Source organism: Pseudophryne corroboree, unplaced genomic scaffold (assembly GCF_028390025.1).
Source record: "Pseudophryne corroboree isolate aPseCor3 unplaced genomic scaffold, aPseCor3.hap2 scaffold_498, whole genome shotgun sequence".
NCBI lineage: Eukaryota > Metazoa > Chordata > Amphibia > Anura > Myobatrachidae > Pseudophryne > Pseudophryne corroboree.
This window is the reverse complement of record NW_026970104.1, coordinates 12,371-27,519: the sequence shown is the minus strand read 5'-3', so window position 1 is coordinate 27,519 and position 15,149 is coordinate 12,371. Positions and strand designations below refer to the sequence as shown.

Below are 15,149 nucleotides of genomic sequence, written 5' to 3'. Positions count from 1 at the left end.
CATTTCAATGTCTACTGAAATAATACAAGTTGACACCAGGAAATATTAACGCCACTGCATCCTTGCTGCTTTCTCATGTGGAAGTCTGTTTAATGTGAAAACAAGGTGATATCTAATTAGCACACAGGTAAGGAATTAAGAAAATCTTTATTTAAGGGTGAAGATGTTTCTCACAAAATTGTTGACCCAATGCATCATTGAAATTCAAGCTGGAAAGATGATTTTAATATATCACTTGTACATTTTGTATTGCTCTTCTGGTGACAATGTAGTTTGTTTTTGTCAATTACCATTTTAATAATAGGGTAAAGAAAATGAAGTGGATTTTTGAAAGAAAACAATAATGTCAATATACTATTAAAACAAATTAAAATGGTAAAAGTTATTATACTTTAAGTAAAAATAAAAGAGACAAAATATCAATCCCAGTTTTGGATTACTTTAATTAACAAAAAAAAAATGCATATAGCAGAGGATAGTTTCAATCTGCTTACCTCTGGGTTATGGGCCCAGCATGCTTCCATTGCAGTACTCTGCTGCACATGTAAGTTCAAGAGATCCTGAAGCACTCACTCATCATGGGAAAGTACCAATGTGTTTCTTCGTTGGTTGATGGAAGAAACATCTTACAAAAACTCTCCAGATTATTGACTTTTTAAAGTTTTTCTAGGAAACGTTTTAGATGAATGCTTATTAGCCTTTGTCAGTATGGACTTTTGCAAGGTGTCTCTGTGGTGCAATCAGTTAGTATGTACGGCTATTAACCAAAAGGTTGGTGGTTCAATCCCACCCAGGGACCTAATTGACCTTGTTATCAGATTTTGGTGATCTTTAAGTAGACAAGTCAAAATTTCAAACCCCCTGTTATGGTGTAGGGTACCTGGCCTTCTCTGATGTAATCAGAGTTAGATTTGATTCAGTGATTTTATAAAAACATCTAGGAAGCACAATTTAGCAGTGGGTTGCAGAGAAAAAGAAATATGCTGGCAAAAAAATCAAATTGCGTGATTAAACAGCTCTTCATTTTCTGGCTTTATTTTTATGCTAACAAATTTGTTCTCTGAAAAGTGTCCACAAAGCCAAGTCTCTGATTAACACCTTTGTAGGGATGGTTTTTCACCTATTACTAAATTAAACTTGCTTCATTGGAAAGGCAGCAAGATGTATCCTCATTTCAATGTCTACTGAAATAATACAGGTTGACACCAGGAAACATTAACGCCACTGCATCCTTGCTGCTTTCTCATGTGGAAGTCTGTTTAATGTTAAAACAAGGTGATATCTAATTAGCACACAGGTAAGGAATTAAGAAAATCTTTATTTAAGGGTGAAGATGTTTCTCACAAAATTGTTGACCCAATGCATCATTGAAATTCAAGCTGGAAAGATGATTTTAATATATCACTTGTACATTTTGTATTGCTCTTCTGGTGACAATGTAGTTTGTTTTTGTCAATTACCATTTTAATAATAGGGTAAAGAAAATGAAGTGGATTTTTGAAAGAAAACAATACTGTCAATATACTATTAAAACAAATTAAAATGGTAAAAGTTATTGTACTTTAAGTAAAAATAAAAGAGACAAAATATCAATCCCAGTTTTGGATTACTTTAATTAACAAAAAAAATGCATATAGCAGAGGATAGTTTCAATCTGCCTACCTCTGGGTTATGGGCCCAGCATGCTTCCATTGCAGTACTCTGCTGCACATGTAAGTGCAAGAGATCCTGAAGCACTCACTCATCATGGGAAAGTACCAATGTGTTTCTTCGTTGGTTGATGGAAGAAACATCTTACAAAAACTCTCCAGATTATTGACTTTTTAAACTTTTTCTAGGAAACGTTTTAGATGAATGCTTATTAGCCTTTGTCAGTATGGACTTTTGCAAAGTGTCTCTGTGGTGCAATCGGTTAGTGTGTTTGGCTATTAACCAAAAGGTTGGTGGTTCAATCCCACCCAGGGACGTAATTAACCTTGTGATCAGATTTTGGTGATCTTTAAGTAGACAAGTCAAAATTTCAAACCCCCTGTTATGGTGTAGGGTACCTGGCCTTCTCTGATGTAATCAGAGTTAGATTTGATTCAGTGATTTTATAAAAACAGTTAGGAAGCACAATTTAGCAGTGGGTTGCAGAGAAAAAAAATATGCTGGCAGAAAAATCCAATTGAGTGATTAAACAGCTCTTTATTTTCTGGCTTTATTTTTATGCTAACAAATTTGTTCTCTGAAAAGTGTCCACAAAGCCAAGTCTCTGATTAACACCTTTGTAAGGATGGTTTTTCACCTATTACTAAATTAAACTTGCTTCATTGGAAAGGCAGCAAGATGCATCCTCATTTCAATGTCTACTGAAATAATACAAGTTGACACCAGGAAACATTAACGCCACTGCATCCTTGCTGCTTTCTCATGTGGAAGTCTGTTTAATATGAAAACAAGGTGATATCTAATTAGCACACAGGTAAGGAATTAAGAAAATCTTTATTTAAGGGTGAAGATGTTTCTCACAAAATCGTTGCCCCAATGCATCATTGAAATTCAAGCTGGAAAGATGATTTTAATATATCACTTGTACATTTTGTATTGCTCTTCTGGTGACAATGTAGTTTGTTTTTGTCAATTACCATATTAATAATAGGGTAAAGAAAATGAAGTGGATTTTTGAAAGAAAACAATACTGTCAATATACTATTAAAACAAATTAAAATGGTAAAAGTTATTGTACTTTAAGTAAAAATAAAAGAGACAAAATATCAATCCCAGTTTTGGATTACTTTAATTAACAAAAAAAATGCATATAGCAGAGGATAGTTTCAATCTGCCTACCTCTGGGTTATGGGCCCAGCATGCTTCCATTGCAGTACTCTGCTGCACATGTAAGTGCAAGAGATCCTGAAGCACTCACTCATCATGGGAAAGTACCAATGTGTTTCTTCGTTGGTTGATGGAAGAAACATCTTACAAAAACTCTCCAGATTATTGACTTTTTAAAGTTTTTCTAGGAAACGTTTTAGATGAATGCTTATTAGCCTTTGTCAGTATGGACTTTTGCAAAGTGTCTCTGTGGCGCAATCGGTTAGTGTGTTTGGCTATTAACCAAAAGGTTGGTGGTTCAATCCCACCCAGGGACGTAATTAACCTTGTGATCAGATTTTGGTGATATTTAAGTAGACAAGTCAAAATTTCAAACCTCCTCTTATGGTGTAGGGTACATGGCCTTCTCTGATGTAATCAGAGTTAGATTTGATTCAGTGATTTTATAAAAAACAGCTAGGAAGCACAATTTAGCAGTGGGTTGCAGAGAAAAAAAATATGCTGGCAGAAAAATCCAATCGAGTGATTAAACAGCTCTTCATTTTCTGGCTTTATTTTTATGCTAACAAATTTGTTCTCTGAAAAGTGTCCACAAAGCCAAGTCTCTGATTAACACCTTTGTAAGGATGGTTTTTCACCTATTACTAAATTAAACTTGCTTCATTGGAAAGGCAGCAAGATGCATCCTCATTTCAATGTCTACTGAAATAATACAAGTTGACACCAGGAAACATTAACGCCACTGCATCCTTGCTGCTTTCTCATGTGGAAGTCTGTTTAATGTGAAAACAAGGTGATATCTAATTAGCACACAGGTAAGGAATTAAGAAAATCTTTATTTAAGGGTGAAGATGTTTCTCACAAAATTGTTGACCCAATGCAACATTGAAATTCAAGCTGGAAAGATGATTTTAATATATCACTTGTACATTTTGTATTGCTCTTCTGGTGACAATGTAGTTTGTTTTTGTCAATTACCATTTTAATAATAGGGTAAAGAAAATGAAGTGGATTTTTGAAAGAAAACAATACTGTCAATATACTATTAAAACAAATTAAAATGGTAAAAGTTATAGTACTTTAAGTAAAAATAAAAGAGACAAAATATCAATCCCAGTTTTGGATTACTTTAATTAACAAAAAAAAATGCATATAGCAGAGGATAGTTTCAATCTGCCTACCTCTGGGTTATGGGCCCAGCATGCTTCCATTGCAGTACTCTGCTGCACATGTAAGTTCAAGAGATCCTGAAGCACTCACTCATCATGGGAAAGTACCAATGTGTTTCTTCGTTGGTTGATGGAAGAAACATCTTACAAAAACTCTCCAGATTATTGACTTTTTTAAGTTTTTCTAGGAAACGTTTTAGATGAATGCTTATTAGCCTTTGTCAGTATGTACTTTTGCAAAGTGTCTCTGTGGCGCAATCAGTTAGTGTGTACGGCTATTAACCAAAAGGTTGGTGGTTCAATCCCACCCAGGGACGTAATTGACCTTGTTATCAGATTTTGGTGATCTTTAAGTAGACAAGTCAAATTTCATACCCCCTGTTATGGTGTAGGGTACCTGGCCTTCTCTGATGTAATCAGAGTTAGATTTGATTCAGTGATTTTATAAAAACATCTAGGAAGCACAATTTAGCAGTGGGTTGCAGAGAAAAAGAAATATGCTGGCAAAAAAATCAAATTGCGTGATTAAACAGCTCTTCATTTTCTGGCTTTATTTTTATGCTAACAAATTTGTTCTCTGAAAAGTGTCCACAAAGCCAAGTCTCTGATTAACACCTTTGTAGGGATGGTTTTTCACCTATTACTAAATTAAACTTGCTTCATTGGAAAGGCAGCAAGATGTATCCTCATTTCAATGTCTACTGAAATAATACAGGTTGACACCAGGAAACATTAACGCCACTGCATCCTTGCTGCTTTCTCATGTGGAAGTCTGTTTAATGTGAAAACAAGGTGATATCTAATTAGCACACAGGTAAGGAATTAAGAAAATCTTTAAGGGTGAAGATGTTTCTCACAAAATTATTGACCCAATGCATCATTGAAATTCAAGCTGGAAAGATGATTTTAATATATCACTTGTACATTTTGTATTGCTCTTCTGGTGACAATGTAGTTTGTTTTTGTCAATTACCATTTTAATAATAGGGTAAAGAAAATGAAGTGGATTTTTGAAAGAAAACAATACTGTCAATATACTATTAAAACAAATTAAAATGGTAAAAGTTATTGTACTTTAAGTAAAAATAAAAGAGACAAAATATCAATCCCAGTTTTGGATTACTTTAATTAACAAAAAAAATGCATATAGCAGAGGATAGTTTCAATCTGCCTACCTCTGGGTTATGGGCCCAGCATGCTTCCATTGCAGTACTCTGCTGCACATGTAAGTGCAAGAGATCCTGAAGCACTCACTCATCATGGGAAAGTACCAATGTGTTTCTTCGTTGGTTGATGGAAGAAACATCTTACAAAAACTCTCCAGATTATTGACTTTTTAAACTTTTTCTAGGAAACGTTTTAGATGAATGCTTATTAGCCTTTGTCAGTATGGACTTTTGCAAAGTGTCTCTGTGGCGCAATCGGTTAGTGTGTTTGGCTATTAACCAAAAGGTTGGTGGTTCAATCCCACCCAGGGACGTAATTAACCTTGTGATCAGATTTTGGTGATCTTTAAGTAGACAAGTCAAAATTTCAAACCCCCTGTTATGGTGTAGGGTACCTGGCCTTCTCTGATGTAATCAGAGTTAGATTTGATTCAGTGATTTTATAAAAACAGCTAGGAAGCACAATTTAGCAGTGGGTTGCAGAGAAAAAAAATATGCTGGCAGAAAAATCCAATTGAGTGATTAAACAGCTCTTTATTTTCTGGCTTTATTTTTATGCTAACAAATTTGTTCTCTGAAAAGTGTCCACAAAGCCAAGTCTCTGATTAACACCTTTGTAAGGATGGTTTTTCACCTATTACTAAATTAAACTTGCTTCATTGGAAAGGCAGCAAGATGCATCCTCATTTCAATGTCTACTGAAATAATACAAGTTGACACCAGGAAACATTAACGCCACTGCATCCTTGCTGCTTTCTCATGTGGAAGTCTGTTTAATATGAAAACAAGGTGATATCTAATTAGCACACAGGTAAGGAATTAAGAAAATCTTTATTTAAGGGTGAAGATGTTTCTCACAAAATCGTTGCCCCAATGCATCATTGAAATTCAAGCTGGAAAGATGATTTTAATATATCACTTGTACATTTTGTATTGCTCTTCTGGTGACAATGTAGTTTGTTTTTGTCAATTACCATATTAATAATAGGGTAAAGAAAATGAAGTGGATTTTTGAAAGAAAACAATACTGTCAATATACTATTAAAACAAATTAAAATGGTAAAAGTTATTGTACTTTAAGTAAAAATAAAAGAGACAAAATATCAATCCCAGTTTTGGATTACTTTAATTAACAAAAAAAATGCATATAGCAGAGGATAGTTTCAATCTGCCTACCTCTGGGTTATGGGCCCAGCATGCTTCCATTGCAGTACTCTGCTGCACATGTAAGTGCAAGAGATCCTGAAGCACTCACTCATCATGGGAAAGTACCAATGTGTTTCTTCGTTGGTTGATGGAAGAAACATCTTACAAAAACTCTCCAGATTATTGACTTTTTTAAGTTTTTCTAGGAAACGTTTTAGATGAATGCTTATTAGCCTTTGTCAGTATAGACTTTTGCAAAGTGTCTCTGTGGCGCAATCGGTTAGTGTGTTTGGCTATTAACCAAAAGGTTGGTGGTTCAATCCCACCCAGGGACGTAATTAACCTTGTGATCAGATTTTGGTGATATTTAAGTAGACAAGTCAAAATTTCAAACCTCCTCTTATGGTGTAGGGTACATGGCCTTCTCTGATGTAATCAGAGTTAGATTTGATTCAGTGATTTTATAAAAAACAGCTAGGAAGCACAATTTAGCAGTGGGTTGCAGAGAAAAAAAATATGCTGGCAGAAAAATCCAATCGAGTGATTAAACAGCTCTTCATTTTCTGGCTTTATTTTTATGCTAACAAATTTGTTCTCTGAAAAGTGTCCACAAAGCCAAGTCTCTGATTAACACCTTTGTAGGGATGGTTTTTCACCTATTACTAAATTAAACTTGCTTCATTGGAAAGGCAGCAAGATGTATCCTCATTTCAATGTCTACTGAAATAATACAGGTTGACACCAGGAAACATTAACGCCACTGCATCCTTGCTGCTTTCTCATGTGGAAGTCTGTTTAATGTGAAAACAAGGTGATATCTAATTAGCACACAGGTAAGGAATTAAGAAAATCTTTATTTAAGGGTGAAGATGTTTCTCACAAAATTGTTGACCCAATGCAACATTGAAATTCAAGCTGGAAAGATGATTTTAATATATCACTTGTACATTTTGTATTGCTCTTCTGGTGACAATGTAGTTTGTTTTTGTCAATTACCATTTTAATAATAGGGTAAAGAAAATGAAGTGGATTTTTGAAAGAAAACAATACTGTCAATATACTATTAAAACAAATTAAAATGGTAAAAGTTATTGTACTTTAAGTAAAAATAAAAGAGACAAAATATCAATCCCAGTTTTGGATTACTTTAATTAACAAAAAAAAATGCATATAGCAGAGGATAGTTTCAATCTGCCTACCTCTGGGTTATGGGCCCAGCATGCTTCCATTGCAGTACTCTGCTGCACATGTAAGTGCAAGAGATCCTGAAGCACTCACTCATCATGGGAAAGTACCAATGTGTTTCTTCGTTGGTTGATGGAAGAAACATCTTACAAAAACTCTCCAGATTATTGACTTTTTAAACTTTTTCTAGGAAACGTTTTAGATGAATGCTTATTAGCCTTTGTCAGTATGGACTTTTGCAAAGTGTCTCTGTGGCGCAATCGGTTAGTGTGTTTGGCTATTAACCAAAAGGTTGGTGGTTCAATCCCACCCAGGGACGTAATTAACCTTGTGATCAGATTTTGGTGATCTTTAAGTAGACAAGTCAAAATTTCAAACCCCCTGTTATGGTGTAGGGTACCTGGCCTTCTCTGATGTAATCAGAGTTAGATTTGATTCAGTGATTTTATAAAAACAGCTAGGAAGCACAATTTAGCAGTGGGTTGCAGAGAAAAAAAATATGCTGGCAGAAAAATCCAATTGAGTGATTAAACAGCTCTTTATTTTCTGGCTTTATTTTTATGCTAACAAATTTGTTCTCTGAAAAGTGTCCACAAAGCCAAGTCTCTGATTAACACCTTTGTAAGGATGGTTTTTCACCTATTACTAAATTAAACTTGCTTCATTGGAAAGGCAGCAAGATGCATCCTCATTTCAATGTCTACTGAAATAATACAAGTTGACACCAGGAAACATTAACGCCACTGCATCCTTGCTGCTTTCTCATGTGGAAGTCTGTTTAATATGAAAACAAGGTGATATCTAATTAGCACACAGGTAAGGAATTAAGAAAATCTTTATTTAAGGGTGAAGATGTTTCTCACAAAATCGTTGCCCCAATGCATCATTGAAATTCAAGCTGGAAAGATGATTTTAATATATCACTTGTACATTTTGTATTGCTCTTCTGGTGACAATGTAGTTTGTTTTTGTCAATTACCATATTAATAATAGGGTAAAGAAAATGAAGTGGATTTTTGAAAGAAAACAATACTGTCAATATACTATTAAAACAAATTAAAATGGTAAAAGTTATTGTACTTTAAGTAAAAATAAAAGAGACAAAATATCAATCCCAGTTTTGGATTACTTTAATTAACAAAAAAAAATGCATATAGCAGAGGATAGTTTCAATCTGCCTACCTCTGGGTTATGGGCCCAGCATGCTTCCATTGCAGTACTCTGCTGCACATGTAAGTGCAAGAGATCCTGAAGCACTCACTCATCATGGGAAAGTACCAATGTGTTTCTTCGTTGGTTGATGGAAGAAACATCTTACAAAAACTCTCCAGATTATTGACTTTTTAAAGTTTTTCTAGGAAACGTTTTAGATGAATGCTTATTAGCCTTTGTCAGTATGGACTTTTGCAAAGTGTCTCTGTGGCGCAATCGGTTAGTGTGTTTGGCTATTAACCAAAAGGTTGGTGGTTCAATCCCACCCAGGGACGTAATTAACCTTGTGATCAGATTTTGGTGATATTTAAGTAGACAAGTCAAAATTTCAAACCTCCTCTTATGGTGTAGGGTACATGGCCTTCTCTGATGTAATCAGAGTTAGATTTGATTCAGTGATTTTATAAAAAACAGCTAGGAAGCACAATTTAGCAGTGGGTTGCAGAGAAAAAAAATATGCTGGCAGAAAAATCCAATCGAGTGATTAAACAGCTCTTCATTTTCTGGCTTTATTTTTATGCTAACAAATTTGTTCTCTGAAAAGTGTCCACAAAGCCAAGTCTCTGATTAACACCTTTGTAAGGATGGTTTTTCACCTATTACTAAATTAAACTTGCTTCATTGGAAAGGCAGCAAGATGCATCCTCATTTCAATGTCTACTGAAATAATACAAGTTGACACCAGGAAACATTAACGCCACTGCATCCTTGCTGCTTTCTCATGTGGAAGTCTGTTTAATGTGAAAACAAGGTGATATCTAATTAGCACACAGGTAAGGAATTAAGAAAATCTTTATTTAAGGGTGAAGATGTTTCTCACAAAATTGTTGACCCAATGCAACATTGAAATTCAAGCTGGAAAGATGATTTTAATATATCACTTGTACATTTTGTATTGCTCTTCTGGTGACAATGTAGTTTGTTTTTGTCAATTACCATTTTAATAATAGGGTAAAGAAAATGAAGTGGATTTTTGAAAGAAAACAATACTGTCAATATACTATTAAAACAAATTAAAATGGTAAAAGTTATAGTACTTTAAGTAAAAATAAAAGAGACAAAATATCAATCCCAGTTTTGGATTACTTTAATTAACAAAAAAAAAATGCATATAGCAGAGGACAGTTTCAATCTGCCTACCTCTGGGTTATGGGCCCAGCATGCTTCCATTGCAGTACTCTGCTGCACATGTAAGTTCAAGAGATCCTGAAGCACTCACTCATCATGGGAAAGTACCAATGTGTTTCTTCGTTGGTTGATGGAAGAAACATCTTACAAAAACTCTCCAGATTATTGACTTTTTTAAGTTTTTCTAGGAAACGTTTTAGATGAATGCTTATTAGCATTTGTCAGTATGTACTTTTAGCAAAGTGTCTCTGTGGCGCAATCAGTTAGTGTGTACGGCTATTAACCAAAAGGTTGGTGGTTCAATCCCACCCAGGGACGTAATTGACCTTGTTATCAGATTTTGGTGATCTTTAAGTAGACAAGTCAAATTTCATACCCCCTGTTATGGTGTAGGGTACCTGGCCTTCTCTGATGTAATCAGAGTTAGATTTGATTCAGTGATTTTATAAAAACATCTAGGAAGCACAATTTAGCAGTGGGTTGCAGAGAAAAAGAAATATGCTGGCAAAAAAACCAAATTGCGTGATTAAACAGCTCTTCATTTTCTGGCTTTATTTTTATGCTAACAAATTTGTTCTCTGAAAAGTGTCCACAAAGCCAAGTCTCTGATTAACACCTTTGTAGGGATGGTTTTTCACCTATTACTAAATTAAACTTGCTTCATTGGAAAGGCAGCAAGATGTATCCTCATTTCAATGTCTACTGAAATAATACAGGTTGACACCAGGAAACATTAACGCCACTGCATCTTTGCTGCTTTCTAATGTGGAAGTCTGTTTAATGTGAAAACAAGGTGATTTCTAATTAGCACACAGGTAAGGAATTAAGAAAATCTTTATTTAAGGGTGAAGATGTTTCTCACAAAATCGTTGCCCCAATGCATCATTGAAATTAAAGCTGGAAAGATGATTTTAATATATCACTTGTACATTTTGTATTGCTCTTCTGGTGACAATGTAGTTTGTTTTTGTCAATTACCATTTTAATAATAGGGTAAAGAAAATGAAGTGGATTTTTGAAAGAAAACAATACTGTCAATATACTATTAAAACAAATTAAAATGGTAAAAGTTATAGTACTTTAAGTAAAAATAAAAGAGACAAAATATCAATCCCAGTTTTGGATTACTTTAATTAACAAAAAAAAAAATGCATATAGCAGAGGATAGTTTCAATCTGCCTACCTCTGGGTTATGGGCCCAGCATGCTTCCATTGCAGTACTCTGCTGCACATGTAAGTTCAAGAGATCCTGAAGCACTCACTCATCATGGGAAAGTACCAATGTGTTTCTTCGTTGGTTGATAGAAGAAACATCTTACAAAAACTCTCCAGATTATTGACTTTTTTAAGTTTTTCTAGGAAACGTTTTAGATGAATGCTTATTAGCATTTGTCAGTATGTACTTTTAGCAAAGTGTCTCTGTGGCGCAATCAGTTAGTGTGTACGGCTATTAACCAAAAGGTTGGTGGTTCAATCCCACCCAGGGACGTAATTGACATTGTTATCAGATTTTGGTGATCTTTAAGTAGACAAGTCAAATTTCATACCCCCTGTTATGGTGTAGGGTACCTGGCCTTCTCTGATGTAATCAGAGTTAGATTTGATTCAGTGATTTTATAAAAACATCTAGGAAGCACAATTTAGCAGTGGGTTGCAGAGAAAAAGAAATATGCTGGCAAAAAAACCAAATTGCGTGATTAAACAGCTCTTCATTTTCTGGCTTTATTTTTATGCTAACAAATTTGTTCTCTGAAAAGTGTCCACAAAGCCAAGTCTCTGATTAACACCTTTGTAGGGATGGTTTTTCACCTATTACTAAATTAAACTTGCTTCATTGGAAAGGCAGCAAGATGTATCCTCATTTCAATGTCTACTGAAATAATACAGGTTGACACCAGGAAACATTAACGCCACTGCATCCTTGCTGCTTTCTCATGTGGAAGTCTGTTTAATGTGAAAACAAGGTGATATCTTATTAGCACACAGGTAAGGAATTAAGAAAATCTTTATTTAAGGGTGAAGATGTTTCTCACAAAATCGTTGCCCCAATGCATCATTGAAATTCAAGCTGGAAAGATGATTTTAATATATCACTTGTACATTTTGTATTGCTCTTCTGGTGACAATGTAGTTTGTTTTTGTCAATTACCATTTTAATAATAGGGTAAAGAAAATGAAGTGGATTTTTGAAAGAAAACAATACTGTCAATATACTATTAAAACAAATTAAAATGGTAAAAGTTATTGTACTTTAAGTAAAAATAAAAGAGACAAAATATCAATCCCAGTTTTGGATTACTTTAATTAACAAAAAAAAATGCATATAGCAGAGGATAGTTTCAATCTGCCTACCTCTGGGTTATGGGCCCAGCATGCTTCCATTGCAGTACTCTGCTGCACATGTAAGTGCAAGAGATCCTGAAGCACTCACTCATCATGGGAAAGTACCAATGTGTTTCTTCGTTGGTTGATGGAAGAAACATCTTACAAAAACTCTCCAGATTATTGACTTTTTAAAGTTTTTCTAGGAAACGTTTTAGATGAATGCTTATTAGCTTTTGTCAGTATGGACTTTTGCAAAGTGTCTCTGTGGCGCAATCAGTTAGTATGTACGGCTATTAACCATAAGGTTGGTGGTTCAATCCCACCCAGGGACCTAATAGACTTTGTTATCAGATTTTGGTGATCTTTAAGTAGACAAGTCAAAATTTCAAACCCCCTGTTATGGTGTAGGGTACCTGGCCTTCTCTGATGTAATCAGAGTTAGATTTGATTCAGTGATTTTATAAAAACATCTAGGAAGCACAATTTAGCAGTGGGTTGCAGAGAAAAAGAAATATTCTGGCAAAAAAATCAAATTGCGTGATTAAACAGCTCTTCATTTTCTGGCTTTATTTTTATGCTAACAAATTTGTTCTCTGAAAAGTGTCCACAAAGCCAAGTCTCTGATTAACACCTTTGTAAGGATGGTTTTTCACCTATTACTAAATTAAACTTGCTTAATTGGAAAGGCAGCAAGATGCATCCTCATTTCAATGTCTACTGAAATAATACAGGTTGACACCAGGAAACATTAACGCCACTGCATCCTTGCTGCTTTCTCATGTGGAAGTCTGTTTAATGTGAAAACAAGGTGATATCTAATTAGCACACAGGTAAGGAATTGAGAAAATCTTTATTTAAGGGTGAAGATGTTTCTCACAAAATCGTTGCCCCAATGCATCATTGAAATTCAAGCTGGAAAGATGATTTTAATATATCACTTGTACATTTTGTATTGCTCTTCTGGTGACAATGTAGTTTGTTTTTGTCAATTACCATTTTAATAATAGGGTAAAGAAAATTAAGTGGATTTTTGAAAGAAAACAATACTGTCAATATACTATTAAAACAAATTAAAATGGTAAAAGTTATTGTACTTTAAGTAAAAATAAAAGAGACAAAATATCAATCCCAGTTTTGGATTACTTTAATTAACAAACAAAAAAATGCATATAGCAGAGAATAGTTTCAATCTGCCTACCTCTGGGTTATGGGCCCAGCATGCTTCCATTGCAGTACTCTGCTGCACATGTAAGTGCAAGAGATCCTGAAGCACTCACTCATCATGGGAAAGTACCAATGTGTTTCTTCGTTGGTTGATAGAAGAAACATCTTACAAAAACTCTCCAGATTATTGACTTTTTTAAGTTTTTCTAGGAAACGTTTTAGATGAATGCTTATTAGCATTTGTCAGTATGTACTTTTAGCAAAGTGTCTCTGTGGCGCAATCAGTTAGTGTGTACGGCTATTAACCAAAAGGTTGGTGGTTCAATCCCACCCAGGGACGTAATTGACCTTGTTATCAGATTTTGGTGATCTTTAAGTAGACAAGTCAAATTTCATACCCCCTGTTATGGTGTAGGGTACCTGGCCTTCTCTGATGTAATCAGAGTTAGATTTGATTCAGTGATTTTATAAAAACATCTAGGAAGCACAATTTAGCAGTGGGTTGCAGAGAAAAAGAAATATGCTGGCAAAAAAATCAAATTGCGTGATTAAACAGCTCTTCATTTTCTGGCTTTATTTTTATGCTAACAAATTTGTTCTCTGAAAAGTGTCCACAAAGCCAAGTCTCTGATTAACACCTTTGTAGGGATGGTTTTTCACCTATTACTAAATTAAACTTGCTTCATTGGAAAGGCAGCAAGATGTATCCTCATTTCAATGTCTACTGAAATAATACAGGTTGACACCAGGAAACATTAACGCCACTGCATCCTTGCTGCTTTCTCATGTGGAAGTCTGTTTAATGTGAAAACAAGGTGATATCTAATTAGCACACAGGTAAGGAATTAAGAAAATCTTTATTTAAGGGTGAAGATGTTTCTCACAAAATTATTGACCCAATGCATCATTGAAATTCAAGCTGGAAAGATGATTTTAATATATCACTTGTACATTTTGTATTGCTCTTCTGGTGACAATGTAGTTTGTTTTTGTCAATTACCATTTTAATAATAGGGTAAAGAAAATGAAGTGGATTTTTGAAAGAAAACAATACTGTCAATATACTATTAAAACAAATTAAAATGGTAAAAGTTATTGTACTTTTAGTAAAAATAAAAGAGACAAAATATCAATCCCAGTTTTGGATTACTTTAATTAACAAAAAAAATGCATATAGCAGAGGATAGTTTCAATCTGCCTACCTCTGGGTTATGGGCCAAGCATGCTTCCATTGCAGTACTCTGCTGCACATGTAAGTGCAAGAGATCCTGAAGCACTCACTCATCATGGGAAAGTACCAATGTGTTTCTTCGTTGGTTGATGGAAGAAACATCTTACAAAAACTCTCCAGATTATTGATTTTTTAAAGTGTTTCTAGGAAACGTTTTAGATGAATGCTTATTAGCCTTTGTCAGTATGGACTTTTGCAAAGTGTCTCTGTGGCGCAATCAGTTAGTATGTACGGCTATTAACCAAAAGGTTGGTGGTTCAATCCCACCCAGGGACCTAATTGACCTTGTGATCAGATTTTGGTGATCTTTAAGTAGACAAGTCAAAATTTCAAACCCCCTGTTATGGTGTAGGGTACCTGGCCTTCTCTGATGTAATCAGAGTTAGATTTGATTCAGTGATTTTATAAAAACATCTAGGAAGCACAATTTAGCAGTGGGTTGCAGAGAAAAAGAAATATGCTGGCAAAAAAATCAAATTGCGTGATTAAACAGCTCTTTATTTTCTGGCTTTATTTTTATGCTAACAAATTTGTTCTCTGAAAAGTGTCCACAAAGCCAAGTCTCTGAATAACACCTTTGTAAGGATGGTTTTTCACCTATTACTA

At 34.6% G+C, this 15,149-nt stretch overlaps 5 non-coding genes across 5 annotated transcripts; all 5 read left to right on the top strand.

Moving 5' to 3' along the window:
* The first annotated feature begins 3,060 nt into the window (after positions 1-3,060).
* TRNAN-AUU (transfer RNA asparagine (anticodon AUU)) lies at positions 3,061-3,134 on the top strand. Its single transcript has one exon. It is a non-coding gene; the product is annotated as a tRNA-Asn (tRNA).
* Positions 3,135-5,392: 2,258 nt separating this feature from the next.
* TRNAN-AUU (transfer RNA asparagine (anticodon AUU)) lies at positions 5,393-5,466 on the top strand. The gene has a single exon. It is a non-coding gene; the product is annotated as a tRNA-Asn (tRNA).
* A 1,093-nt stretch (positions 5,467-6,559) lies between these two features.
* TRNAN-AUU (transfer RNA asparagine (anticodon AUU)) lies at positions 6,560-6,633 on the top strand. Its single transcript has one exon. It is a non-coding gene; the product is annotated as a tRNA-Asn (tRNA).
* Positions 6,634-7,728: 1,095 nt separating this feature from the next.
* On the top strand, positions 7,729-7,802 carry TRNAN-AUU (transfer RNA asparagine (anticodon AUU)). The gene has a single exon. It is a non-coding gene; the product is annotated as a tRNA-Asn (tRNA).
* A 1,094-nt stretch (positions 7,803-8,896) lies between these two features.
* TRNAN-AUU (transfer RNA asparagine (anticodon AUU)) lies at positions 8,897-8,970 on the top strand. The gene has a single exon. It is a non-coding gene; the product is annotated as a tRNA-Asn (tRNA).
* The last annotated feature ends 6,179 nt before the right edge of the window (positions 8,971-15,149 follow it).